Here is a 14,399-nt window from a genome sequence, read left to right as displayed (position 1 = left end):
GACGTTACCTGTGAGTTTATCTTGTGCATCCCTTAGTGGCCCTCAGATATTCTGATTTTCCTTTTGTTATTTTTGTGCCTGTGGAATAATTTACTATTTCTTTTTGTATTCCTTGATAATTTGATTTCGTAGTTCCTGTTTGCTTCCCTAATTGTTTTTGTGACTTCTTCCTAACCTCTTTCCATTCGCTTTTGCCATCACCTTATTTAATATCAAAGAATGAGAAATTCCATCAGCTTGTTGTGTCTGTTCAGGGGCTGATGTTTGGGAACTATTTATTGTCTGTGATTAAAGTGCCAGAAACCAAAAGGGAGCAATTCAGTCCGAAACTCCACAGAAACACTCTATTTCTCCATCCGAGTGAACTAAGGCGCTATAATGGTGAGTCGAGCTGCCTTCCAAACAGTTAATTCCAACAGGTTTGAATCACAGTTCGCTGAATTCAGAAACACCAAGACTGGAACCGAATTTGATGATGTTCAGAGCGATCGTGTTTCCAAAACACAAACGGGTCAAATTTACATAAAAATACTTTTAAAATTCATTTATTTCTCCCATAACGTTGAATTTAACTCTGATCCTTTGTATTATTATGTGCCCTGATGAGTACAGTGGATACGGAACACAATTGCCCGGATTCAGTGAAATTAATTGATTTTCTGAAGTCTTTCCCTCTGCTGATTCCCGTTCCTTATTTCAATTATGTCGGATTAACCTTTCTGATCTATAGAAGGGTCATAGTCCTGAACCGTTAACCCGAGCTTCCCTTCTCCACAGATGCTGCCATACCTGCTGAGTCTTTCCAGCATTTTCGGTTTTAATTTTTTCTATATTTTATCCCTTTCACTTTTGACGGTCGCCGTTGAAACTTGCAGATTTGCCCTCAGTTTTTATTTGTGTTTCAGTTCGGTTTATTTGAATTAATATAAATCGAGTCCTGAGAAATCAGACAGAAATCTTGTGCAATCATAGAATCATAGAAGTTACAACATGGAAACAGGCCCTTCGGCCCAACATGTCCATGTCGCCCAGTTTATACCACTAAGCTAGTCCCAATTGCCTGCACTTGGCCCATATCCCTCCATACCCATCTTACCCATGTAACTGTCCAAATGCTTTTTAAAAGACAAAATTGTACCCGCCTCTACTACTGCCTCTGGCAGCTCGTTCCAGACACTCACCACCCTTTGAGTGAAAAAATTGCACCTCTGGACCCTTTTGTATCTCTCCCCTCTCACCTTAAATCTGTGCCCCCTCGTTATGTAGAGTGAAACACAATGGGGCAACTTTCGAATGAGCAAAACAAAAACTTTATTATGAATCAATTGTCTAATTTTTCACGGACAAAATATGAAAAAGTACGAGAGTAGAAGTTACAGAGAGAAACTATTTCCTCACATGACACATTGTCCTGAATCTGGAACGACGAAAGATAATGTGAATTTGTTCCACTCTGTCACAGTTCTCACTTATGGCCAGTAGATGTCAGACTGCATGTGAGTGTGGGATTAATTCTCTGTCTGTCAGTCTCTGTTACTGTATGTGAGTGTGATATTCATTCTGTATCCGTCAGTCTCCAGTACAGTCTGTGAGTGTGGGATTCATTCTGTATCTGTCAATCTGTGGTAATGTATGTGAGTTTGATATTCATTCTGTATCCGTCAGTCTCCAGTACAGTCTGTGAGTGTGGGATTCATTCTGTATCTCTCAGTCTCTGGTACTGTATGTGAGTGTGGGATTCATTCTGTGACTGTCAATCTCTGGGAATGTGTGTGAGTGTGGGATTCATTCTGTATCTGTCAATCTCTGGTGCTATCTGTGAGTGTGGGATTCATTCTTTGACTGTCAGTCTCTGGTATTTTATCTCAGTTTGGATTCATTCTGTAACTCAGTCTCTGGTCAAAGTGCAAGTCTGGATTCGTTCTGTATTCTTATTTCAGGCTACAGTATGGTGTTTCAAACTGTATCTTTAAGTCATTAATGTATGCAAATCTTTCATCTAGCATTAATTTGTAAATATGGATACAGTTTCGGATTTTATTTTAATCAAACAACGTGTGTGAGTTTTGTTGTCGGATTACATTTTAATCTCTGTGAAGATAATGTACATTTCAATCTTTTACTGTGAAATTATTGGACTGGTATTTATTGTGTCGCTCAGTCTGGGCTAATGGAATTGATATTGTATCTTTCAGTCTGACACTATGAGATTTTTCGACTGGTATGAAATGTGTGGTTCAGACTGTACTAATGGAATTGACACTCTAACTTTCAGTCAGACACTGCGAGAGATTTTTGGACTGGTTTCTGATGTGTAGCTGAGTCTACACTAATAGGATTCACACTGTCTGTTTCAGTATGATGATGTATGTGAATTTTGGACGGTATATAATGTGTAGCTCAGTCTGCACTAATGGAATTCATACTGTACCTTTCAGTCTGACACTGCGCAATATATTTAGACTGGTTTGTAAGGTATAGTTCAGTCTGCACTAATGGAATTGATACTGTATCTTCCAGTCTGACACTTTGTGAGATTTTTGTACTGGTATGTAACGTGTCGGTCAGTCTGTACTAATCAAATCGATACTATATATTTCAGTATGATACTGTATGTGATTTTTGGACAGGTATCTAATGTGAACCTCTGTCTGCAGTAAAGGAATTGATATTGTATCTTCCAGTACGATACCTTATGCGAATTTTGGACTGGTATATAATGTGTAGCCCCATCTGCACTAATGGGATTGATAGTGTATCTTTCAACCTGACACTGAGATTTTTGGACTGGTATGTGATGTGTAGCTCAGTCTGCAATAATGGGATTGATACAGTGTCTTTCAATCTGATACTGTATGAGAATTTTCGACTGGTATCTAATGTGTACCTCAGCCTGCAGTAAAGGAATTGAAACTGTACATTTCATTCTGACACTATGAGGTTTTTGGACATATGTGAGTCAAATATGGGTAACATCTGAACTGGTATCTAATTTATATCTCAGTGTACACTATTGTCATGAATATGGCATCTTTAAACTCATAATGTGTGTGAGTTGTGGGCTGGTATTTAATTTGAATCTTGGAGTACACTATTGTGATTCATTCTGTATCTATCGATCAGTACCATGTGTCAGTTCTACCTGGTATTTAATTTGCAGCTAAGGCTGAACGAATGTGAGATTAACACCGTGCCTTTCAATCTGATACTGGGTGTGATTTTGGACTGGGAAATATTTATCTGCCGGTCAGCGATACTGAGTCATTGTGAAATGGGAATTATGTCTTTCTCTCCTGCTCTCTTTGACTGTTGGATTGGGATCAGTGCGCGACTGACTATTTCTGCTGTCTGAGACTGTGGGACTGATGACTTGTCTGTGTCTCTGTGCTCTGTGAGTGATAAGGTACCTACTGTGTGTGAGAAGGAGCTGGCTGCACTGACTGCTCTTTGTGCCCCGGGTGGAGTAAACATCACACTGATTCTGGGTCCTTCAAGGATTTAACTGTAGGAAGAAAAAGTATGTCTTGTAATTCAAGAACAGGTAAAGTAGAAAATACAAAACTGATCAATTGAATCTCTGTTAATAATCATTGTAATAACCACAAATGAAAACCAGCGTTACAAAGTGTCAGTGTCTGACTCCACTGCAGTCCTGCAGCACTCAGCTTCTGCACACCAGGTGTGTTGGGCTGTTTTACAACAATTTAGTGACATCCAGACACAACCCAACCGCTGCACTGATCAATGAATGGGACTACCGATGTGGACGGGACCGTTGCACACATCAGATTTCTAATTCCCTCTCCCTTGGAATGAACAGTTCAACCGAAACAAAACAGCCGCTGTTTAAAATGAGTCCTTCAAACTTCTCACCTGATGCCTGCAATAGATGCTCTTTGTAACTCCCCACATCCTTTCTGTCCGGCTCTGTTTACTGTTCAGTAACAAACAGTAAAGTTTAATGGACAGGTATAAAAAAATCAGATTTAATACCTGCCACCAATCACAAACACGCTCACACTGCACCTTGTCCGGTTTCAGCAATTTGTTCCGAACTGTTGCAGTTCTGCTTCCGGCCAGTAGATGTCCCCAAACCCCGGGTCATTGAAGTTTACAGATGAGAGAGGGACAGAAGATAAACTCATTCTTCACATTATATTGCACGAGTGGGATTTAGAAAAACTGGGAATGGAGACGAGCTGCAAGTACATTTTGTTTGACCAAACACTACTTGTAATGCTGTGTTAAATTCATGTAATTGATTTCGGGGGTATTGTCAATACTGAGGAAGACTGGGACAAAATAAACTTGCAGAACAGCCGTGTAAATGGCCATTGAATTTCAATATAGAAAGGTGTGAGGTGGGGCATTTCGCGAGGGGGAATAAGGAGGCCACATACTGCATGGAAAATAAGAGTCTAAATGGGGTAGAGGAGCAATTTAAATCGTGTCGTGGGAAATCAGAGAGAAACACTGCGCAATGTACAGTGAAATATAATGGGGCAAATTCACAACTATCGAATGAGTGAAAGAAAAACTTTATTATGAATCAATTGTCTTCATGTTTCACCGTCAAAATGTGCAAAAATACGAGAGTAAAAGTTACAGACAGAAACTTTCCTCACATTGCACACTGTCCTGTTTCTGCAACCACGACAGATAATGTGAATTTGTTCCGCTTTTTTACAGTTCTCGCTTACGTCCAGTAGAGGTCAGTTTTTGGTACTGTACATGAGAGTGGGGTTTATTCTGTATCTGTCAGTCTCTGGTACTGTATATGAGAGTGAGGTTTATTCTGTATCTGTCTGTCTCTGGTACCGTTTTTGAGAGTGGTGTTTATTCTGTACCTGTCTGTCTGTCTCTGGTACTGTATATGAGAGTGGAGTTTATTCTGTATCTGACAGTCTCTGGTGCTTTATGTCAGTGTGAGGTTAATTCCATCACTGCCAGTCTCTGGTGCTGTGTGTGAGTGTGGAATTAACTATGTACCTGTCAGTCTATGGTACTGTCAGTGTGAGTGGGATTCATTCTGTATCTGCCATTCTCTGCTGCTTTATCTCAGTGTGGGATTCATTATGTAATTCAGTCTCTGAGACAATGTGCAAGTCTGAATTCATTCCATATTCTTATTTCAGTTCAGAGTATCTTACTTGAAAATGTATCTTTAACACTCCAAATTATATACAGTTCTTTGTCGAGTATTTGATTTGATAATATGGATGCACTTTTCGATTTTCTTTAATCAAACAATGTGTGTGAGTTTTGGAGTGGTATTACATCTTAATCTCTGAACTCTATTGTGAATGATAATGTACCTTTCAATCTGTTCACGTTGAAATTATTGGACTAGTATGTAATGTGTAGTTCAGTCTGCAATAATGTGATTAATTCTGTGTCGGAGTCTAACACTGTGAGAGACTTTTGGACTGGTGAGTAACATATAGCTCAGTCTAGGCTAATGGAATTGAAATTGTATCTTTGAGTCTGATATGTTGTGACATTGTTGGATTGCTATATAATCTGTGGCCCTGTCTGCACTCACGGAATCGATACTGTATCTTTCAGTCTAATATTGTATGAGATTGTTGGGCTGTTATTTAATTTTAGCTCAGGTGGTGTGAATAGAATTTAAACTATACCTTCCAGTCTGATCATTTATGGGGTTTGTGGACTCGAATGTAATGTGTAGCTCAGTCTGTACCAATGGTATTGATAATGTTTATTTCAGTATAACATGAGTATTAACAATATATCGAATATGCAGCTCAGTCTGCACCAATGGAATTGACACTGTATCTTTCAATCTGACACGATGAGATTTTTGGACTGGTATGTAATGCGCAACTCAGTCTGCAGTAATGTGATTGTGAGATTCATTCTGCATCTGTCAGTCTCTGGTACTGTTTGTGAGTGTGAGATTCATTCTGTATCTGTCAGTCTCTGGTACTGTATGTGAGTGTGAGATTCATTCTGTATCTGTCAACCCCTGGTACTGTGCATGAGTGAGATTCATTCTGTTCCTGGTATGGTGGGTGAGTGTGGGATTCATTCTATATCCGTCAGTCCCTGATACTGTGCGTGAGTGAGATTCATTCTGTTCGTGGTACTGTATGTGAGTGTAGGATTCATTCTATATCTGTCAGTCTCTGGTACTGACTGTGAGCTTGGTGTATATTCTGCATCTGTGAGTCTCAGGGGTACGATATACAAGTGATGGATTCATTCTGTATCTGTCAGTCTCTGGTACTGACTGTGAGCTTGGTGTATATTCTGCATCTGTGAGTCTCAGGGGTACTATATATAAGTGATGGATTCATTCTGTATCTGTCAGTCTCTGGTGCTGTATGTGAATGTGGGATTCATTCTGTATCTGCCATTCTCTGCAACTTTATCTCAGTGTGGGATTCATTCTGTAATTCAGTCTCTGAGAAAATGTGCAAGTCTGAATTCATTCTGTATTCTTATTTCAGTTTACAGTATCTTATTTGAAACTGTATCTTTAATACTTTAAATTATATATAGTTCTCCGTTGATTATTTAATTTGTAAATATGGATTTCTTTTGATTTTCTTTAATCAAAGAATGTGTGTGAGTTTTGGAGTAGTAATACATATTAATCTCTAAACTCTATTGTGAATGACAATGTACCTTTCAATCTGTTCATGGTGAAATTACTGGACTGGTATGTAATGTGTAGTTCAGTCTGCAATAATGGGACTAATTCTGTATCGGAGTCGAACACTGTGTGAGATTTTTGGACTGGTAAGCAATATGTAGCTCATCCTGAACTAAAGGAATTGATACTCTATCTATCAGTCTGATACTGTATGAGATTTTTGGACTGGAATGTGATGTGTAGCTCAGTCTTCAAAAATGGAAGTGATACTGAATCTTTCAATCTGATTCTCTGAGATTTTAGGACTGGTGAGTAACATGTAGCTCAGTCTGTGCTCATGGAATTGATGTTGTATCTTTGAGTCTGATAGGATATGAGATTGTTGGACTGCTATATAATGTGTGGCTCAGTCTGCACTAATGAAATCGATACTGTATCTTTCAGTCTAATGTTGTATGGGATTTTCAGTCTTGTATGTATTGTACAGCTCAGGCGGTACGAATAGAATTGAAACTGTATCTTCCTGTCTGCTCATTTATGAGGTTTTTGGACTGGTATATAATGTGTAGCTCAGTCTGTACCAATGGTATTGATACTATTTATTTCAGTATAATACTGAGTATTTACCAATATATCTAATATGTAGCTCAGTCTGCACTAATGGAATTTATACTGTATCTTTCAATCTGGCACGAGGAGATCTTTGGACTGGTCTGTAAAGTGTAACTCAGTCTGCAGTAATGTGACTGTGATATTCATTCTGTATCTGTCAGTTTCTGCTACTGTATGTGAGTGAAATTCATTCTGTTCCTGGTACTCTATGTGAGTGTGGGAATCATTCTGTATCTGTCAGTCTCTGGTATTGTGTGTGGGTGTGGGATTCATTCTGTATCTGTCAGTCTCTAGTATTGTGTGTGGGTGAGACATTCATTCTGTATCTAACAATTTCTGATGCTGTGGATCAGTGAGAGAAATTCTGTATCTGTCAGTCTGTGCGATAATGTGTGAGTGTGGGATTCATTTTGAATCTGTCAGTCTCTGGTAGATTGTATGAGTTTGGGATTCATTCCATATATCAGTCTCTGGCACTCTATCGGAGTGTGAGATTCATTCTTTATCTGTATCTAATTTGTATTTCCGTTTACAGTATGGTGTTCAAATCTGTATCTTTAAAACCTTAATGTATGAATATTATTTCCCAGTCTTTAATTAGTAGATAATGATATATTTTAAAATGTAATGCTGTCGGATATAATCAGATAATGTGGGCATCTATTTTTGGACTACTATTAAATCTGTATCGATGGGAAAACAATTGTGAATTTGTGCATCTTCCAAACTGATATGGTGACATTTTTGAACTTGTATATAATGTGGAGCTCAGTCTGCATGAATAGAATACTGTATATTTCAGTCTGAATCTGTAACAGTTTTGTTGTCGTGGTTTCTAATGTGTAGCTCAGTCTGCATTAATGGAATTGACACTGTATCTTTCAATCTGACACTATGAGATTTTTGGACTGGTATGTAATGCGCAACTCAGTCTGCAGTAATGTGATTGTGAGATTCATTCTGCATCTGTCAGTCTCTGGTACTGTTTGTGAGTGTGAGATTCATTCTGTATCTGTCAGTCTCTGGTACTGTATGTGAGTGTGAGATTCATTCTGTATCTGTCAGTCTCTGGTACTGTATGTGAGTGTGAGCTTCATTCTGTATCTGTCAGTCTCTGGTACTGTTTGTGAGTGTGAGATTCATTCTTTATCTGTCAGCCCCTGGTACTGTGCATGAGTGAGATTCATTCTGTTCCTGGTATGGTGGGTGAGTGTGGGATTCATTCTATATCTGTCAGTCCCTGATACTGTGCGTGAGTGAGATTCATTCTGTTCGTGGTACTGTATGTGAGTGTAGGATTCATCCTGTATCTGTCAGTCTCTGGTACAGACTGTGAGCTTGGTGTATATTCTGCATCTGTGAGTCTCAGGGGTACTATATATAAGTGATGGATTCATTCTGTATCTGTCAGTCTCTGGTGCTGTATGTGAATGTGGGATTCATTCTGTATCTGCCATTCTCTGCAACTTTATCTCAGTGTGGGATTCATTCTGTAATTCAGTCTCTGAGAAAATGTGCAAGTCTGAATTCATTCTGTATTCTTATTTCAGTTTACAGTATCTTATTTGAAACTGTATCTTTAATACTTTAAATTATATATAGTTCTCCGTTGATTATTTAATTTGTAAATATGGATTTCTTTTGATTTTCTTTAATCAAAGAATGTGTGTGAGTTTTGGAGTAGTAATACATATTAATCTCTAAACTCTATTGTGAATGACAATGTACCTTTCAATCTGTTCATGGTGAAATTACTGGACTGGTATGTAATGTGTAGTTCAGTCTGCAATAATGGGACTAATTCTGTATCGGAGTCGAACACTGTGTGAGATTTTTGGACTGGTAAGCAATATGTAGCTCATCCTGAACTAAAGGAATTGATACTCTATCTATCAGTCTGATACTGTATGAGATTTTTGGACTGGAATGTGATGTGTAGCTCAGTCTTCAAAAATGGAAGTGATACTGAATCTTTCAATCTGATTCTCTGAGATTTTAGGACTGGTGAGCAACATGTAGCTCAGTCTGTGCTCATGGAATTGATGTTGTATCTTTGAGTCTGATAGGATATGAGATTGTTGGACTGCTATATAATGTGTGGCTCAGTCTGCACTAATGAAATCGATACTGTATCTTTCAGTCTAATGTTGTATGGGATTTTCAGTCTTGTATGTATTGTACAGCTCAGGCGGTACGAATAGAATTGAAACTGTATCTTCCTGTCTGCTCATTTATGAGGTTTTTGGACTGGTATATAATGTGTAGCTCAGTCTGTACCAATGGTATTGATACTATTTATTTCAGTATAATACTGAGTATTTACCAATATATCTAATATGTAGCTCAGTCTGCACTAATGGAATTTATACTGTATCTTTCAATCTGGCACGAGGAGATCTTTGGACTGGTCTGTAAAGTGTAACTCAGTCTGCAGTAATGTGACTGTGATATTCATTCTGTATCTGTCAGTTTCTGCTACTGTATGTGAGTGAAATTCATTCTGTTCCTGGTACTCTATGTGAGTGTGGGAATCATTCTGTATCTGTCAGTCTCTGGTATTGTGTGTGGGTGTGGGATTCATTCTGTATCTGTCAGTCTCTAGTATTGTGTGTGGGTGAGACATTCATTCTGTATCTAACAATTTCTGATGCTGTGGATCAGTGAGAGAAATTCTGTATCTGTCAGTCTGTGCGATAATGTGTGAGTGTGGGATTCATTTTGAATCTGTCAGTCTCTGGTAGATTGTATGAGTTTGGGATTCATTCCATATATCAGTCTCTGGCACTCTATCGGAGTGTGAGATTCATTCTTTATCTGTATCTAATTTGTATTTCCGTTTACAGTATGGTGTTCAAATCTGTATCTTTAAAACCTTAATGTATGAATATTATTTCCCAGTCTTTAATTAGTAGATAATGATATATTTTAAAATGTAATGCTGTCGGATATAATCAGATAATGTGGGCATCTATTTTTGGACTACTATTAAATCTGTATCGATGGGAAAACAATTGTGAATTTGTGCATCTTCCAAACTGATATGGTGACATTTTTGAACTTGTATATAATGTGGAGCTCAGTCTGCATGAATAGAATACTGTATATTTCAGTCTGAATCTGTAACAGTTTTGTTGTCGTGGTTTCTAATGTGTAGCTCAGTCTGCATTAATGGAATTGACACTGTATCTTTCAATCTGACACTGTGAGATTTTTGGACTGGTACGTAATGTGCAACCAAGCCTGCATTGATGGAATTGATACGTTATCTTTCAATCTGTGACTGTGAGATTTTTGCTCTGGTAAGTAATTTGTAACTCAGCCTGCACGAATATAGGTGACTGTGAGATTCACCTTGCATCTCTCAGTCTCTGGTACTGCATGTGAGTTTGGGATTCATGCTGTATCTGTCACTCTCTGGTACTCAATTTGAGTGTGGGATTCATTCTGTATATACATTCTCTAGTACTGTGTGTGGGTGTTGAATTATTTCCGTATAAGCAGTTTCTCATAATGTATGTGAGTGTGGGATTGATTCTGTATCTGTCAATCTCTGGTACTGTGTGTGAGTGTGGGATTCATTCTGTATCTGTCATTCTCTGGTGCTGTGTGTGAGTGTGGGATTCATTCTGTATCTGTCACTCTCTGGTACTGTGTGTGAGTGTGGGATTCATTCTGTATCTGTCAGTATCTGGTACTGTGTGTGAGTGTGAGATTCATTCTGTATCTGTCATTCTCCGGTACTGTGTGTGAGTGTGGGATTCATTCTGTATCTGTCAGTCTCTGGTACTGTGTGTGAGTGTGGGATTCATTCTGTATCTGTCAGTCTCTGGTGCTGTGTGTGAGTGTGGGATTCATTCTGTATCTGTCAGTCTCTGGTACTGTGTGTGAGTGTGGGATTCATTCTATATCTGCAGTTCTCAGGTACTGTGTGTGAGTGTGGGATTCATTCCGTATCTGTCAGTCTCTGGTGCTGTGTGTGAGTGTGAGATTCAATCTGTATCTGTCAGTCTCTGGTACTATGTGTGAGTGTGGGATTCATACTTTACCTGTAAGTCTCGAGTGCTTTATGAGAGTGTGGGATGAACTTGATATCTGTCAGTCCTTGGTACTGTATGGCCAGTGTGGGATTCATTCTGTATCTGTCATCTCTTGTACCGTACTTCAGTGTGGGATTGAATTTATGTCTGGCAACCTCTCGTACTGTATGTGAGTGTGAGATTCATTCTGTATCTGTGTGTCTCTGTACTGTATCTGAGTGTAAGATTCATTCTGTATCTGTATGGAATTATTCTCTCAGATTACATTATGGCGTTCAATACTGTAGCTTTAATGTCTTAATGTTTAAATAGTTTTTCACATTATTTAATTGGTCCTAATGGATACACTTTAGGATTTGATGCTGGAGGTTTCAATCAGATAATTTGTGTGCTTTTTGGACTCGTATTAAATGTGTATTTCTGTGATTACTATTGTGAATGATAATGAATCTTTCAAAATGATATTGTGAATTGGTATTTAATGTGTAGATCAGTCTGCACTAAAGGAATTGATACTGTAACTTTAAACTTTGTTTCATAAGATTTTTGGACTCGTGTGTAATGTGTATCTCGGTCTGGATGAACAGAATTGATACAGTATCTTTTAATCTCATACTATGAGTGTATTATAAACTGGTATCTAATTTGTTTCTCAGGTTACACTGTCACAGCATTTCTCAATCTGATACTGTACGTGAGTTTTGCACTAGCAATTTGTATTCGAATGGTACACTATTTGAATGGATACTGCATGTATTAAACTCACATGTGTGTGAGAGTTCTGGGCTCGAATTCAATAGGAATCTCAAGGAACGTTATTGGAATTCTTTCTGTACCTTTCAATCGGGTACCATGTGTGATTTCTATCTGGTATTTAATTCATGGCTAATGTTGCCCCTTTTTGAGATAGACAATCTGAGAGTGTGATTTTGGACTTGGATTTTTGTATCTCCCTGTCAGCGGGACTGAGTTAGGGGGAAATGGAACAGTGTCTGCCTCACCTGTTCTGTTTGACTATGGATTGAAAATGTGTCTCTGGAACTTGGGATCATTGTGGGACTGAGTACTTCTGCTGTCTGAGACTGTGGAACTGATGATCTGTCTGTGTCTCCGTGCTCTGTGTGTGATAATGTACTTACTGTGTGTGAGAAGGAGCTGGCTGCACTGTTCCTTGTGCCTCGGGTGGAGGAAACATCACATTTATTCTGGCTCCTTCAAGGGTTTGCCTGTAGAAAGAAACGTATGTCTGGTAACTCAAGAACAGGTGACGAAGAAAATACAGAAGTGATCAGTTTAATATCTGTTAATAATTATTTTGAATATCCATAAATGTAAATCAGCGATTCAAACAGTGTCAGTGTCTGACTCCACTGTAGTACTGCAGCACCCAGCTTCTGCACACCAGGTGTGTTGGGCTGTTTTACAACAATGTATTGACATCCAGACACAACCCAACACCTCCACTAACAAATGAATGGGACTACCCGATGGGGCTGGGACGTTTGCACAGGTCAGGATTCCAATCCCCTCTCCCATGGGACTAACCGTTCAAATGAAACCAAACAGCCGCTGTTTAAAATGTGTCCTTCACACTTCTCACCTGATGCCTGCAATTGATGCTCTTTGTATAACTCCCCACATCCTTACTGTCCGGCTCTGTTTCCACTCTTCACTGTCCAATAACAATAAACAGGGTGAGACTGGAACTAAACCAGAACCATTCACTACTGGTTTGGGGAGAGAAAGCAGCAATGATTTTAAATATCAGGTTCTTCCCATTCTGTCTCCCTTCTCCTGGACACACCCTGGACACACACAGCCCGAGAATGACCTCTCCCTTCCCCCGCTCACTCCATGTTCCGGGACCAGTTCCTGATCCACTCCGCCTCTTACAAACAGCCCCCGGACTCCCCCTGACCTTCCCCCGGACTCAATGCCGATCTCTGAGCCCATCTGCGGACACGGTCCCGAAGCGATGAGCTGCTGTAACGAGGCTGCTCTTTGCTCCCTTCCCCCGGGGGCCGTGATCTCTCCATTCCCGGCTGTTTTAAACCATCTTCTTCCGCTCACTGAGGGAATGGCGCCCACAGGCCGAGCTGGGGGAGGGGAGCGCGCATGCGCTCTTCTGCTCCCCAACAACCAGCGCTGGGGGCGGGGCTGAGTCGCGCATGCGCAGATATCTGGTTTAATTCCCAATACAAAAATCGATGGAAACTTTCCCCAATTGGAATTTTTCCGAGTCTGAGCAAAGGAAGTGGGTCTGGGGGAAAGGTCAGAGGGAATGGGGTCCACAGGCAGTGCAGGAACAGGCACCAGAATGGGAAACAGATGGGATTCCACCAGTGCCTAACGCTGGAATCCAGACTGACTTTACAATCTCCAACTATTAAACTAGATGTTTCCATCCCTGCTGTTTCTTTCGGTATCTTTTAATGGTAAAGAGTCTTTCAGAGATAAATTGGGCGGCTCTGAAATGGGTCTATGGATTTTGTTCATTCTCGTACTCTTTACTGATAAAACTGATGCGAGCATTTCTCAAACCAATCCTGGAGAAACATGTGAGGAAAGAGTGAGTCGGTGTGTTTGTTGGGACCGTGTCGGATTAATATCTGACAGCAAAAGTCATAGATTAATTTAACCGCAGTGAAACTCTCGCTCCACTGAGAATAATGCCGAACGGCCCTGAGCTGCATAACTGCAGATGGTAGAACAGGCAAAAGATGGTTAAATGTAGCCCATTGTTCTTTCACTCTCTGCACTGTACCAAAGTGTGGGATTAAAAATGTGTCTGTCTCTGGTGCAATAACAGTGAGAGATGAGACTGCACCTTCTTTCTCAACAATGGGATCTTTCTGGATAAAACGCAACTTTGCAGGTCAGTCTGGAACTGATACTGTGTATGTCTGTCTGTCTCTGTCTCTCCGCTTTCTCTATCTCTCTCACTCATCGTGTCTGTCTGTCTGTCTCTCTCTGGTGCTGTGTATGTAGGTTGGATAATGCTGGCAAGCGTGATATAGACACACCGATTGGAAGTGTAAGACTGACAGTGTGTGTTTGTCTCTCTCTAGTGCTGAACATGAAGGTGGGAGACTGTCTGATATAAAACACTGAGAATGTGATGTCCGGGCCTCACT

General features: G+C 39.8%; 1 protein-coding gene and 1 pseudogene across 1 annotated transcript in view; both read right to left on the bottom strand.

Moving 5' to 3' along the window:
* LOC137318386 (zinc finger protein 16-like) overlaps positions 1–13,062 on the bottom strand; it is a 254,149-nt gene extending 241,087 nt beyond the window's left edge. The window contains exons 1-2 of the mRNA XM_067981276.1: positions 12,866–13,062; positions 12,405–12,491 (exon numbers count right to left, since the gene is read on the bottom strand). The gene's annotated coding sequence lies outside the window, so the exon portion shown is untranslated. The remainder of the gene's footprint in view (positions 1–12,404; positions 12,492–12,865) is intronic.
* Positions 1–14,399, bottom strand: part of LOC137318381 (zinc finger protein 850-like) — a 263,722-nt pseudogene that overhangs the window by 33,415 nt on the left and 215,908 nt on the right.

This window comes from Heptranchias perlo, unplaced genomic scaffold (assembly GCF_035084215.1).
Source record: "Heptranchias perlo isolate sHepPer1 unplaced genomic scaffold, sHepPer1.hap1 HAP1_SCAFFOLD_70, whole genome shotgun sequence".
NCBI classification, from domain to species: domain Eukaryota; kingdom Metazoa; phylum Chordata; class Chondrichthyes; order Hexanchiformes; family Hexanchidae; genus Heptranchias; species Heptranchias perlo.
The sequence above is the reverse complement of the archived record's forward strand: the minus strand, read 5'-3'. Positions and strand labels throughout refer to the sequence as shown.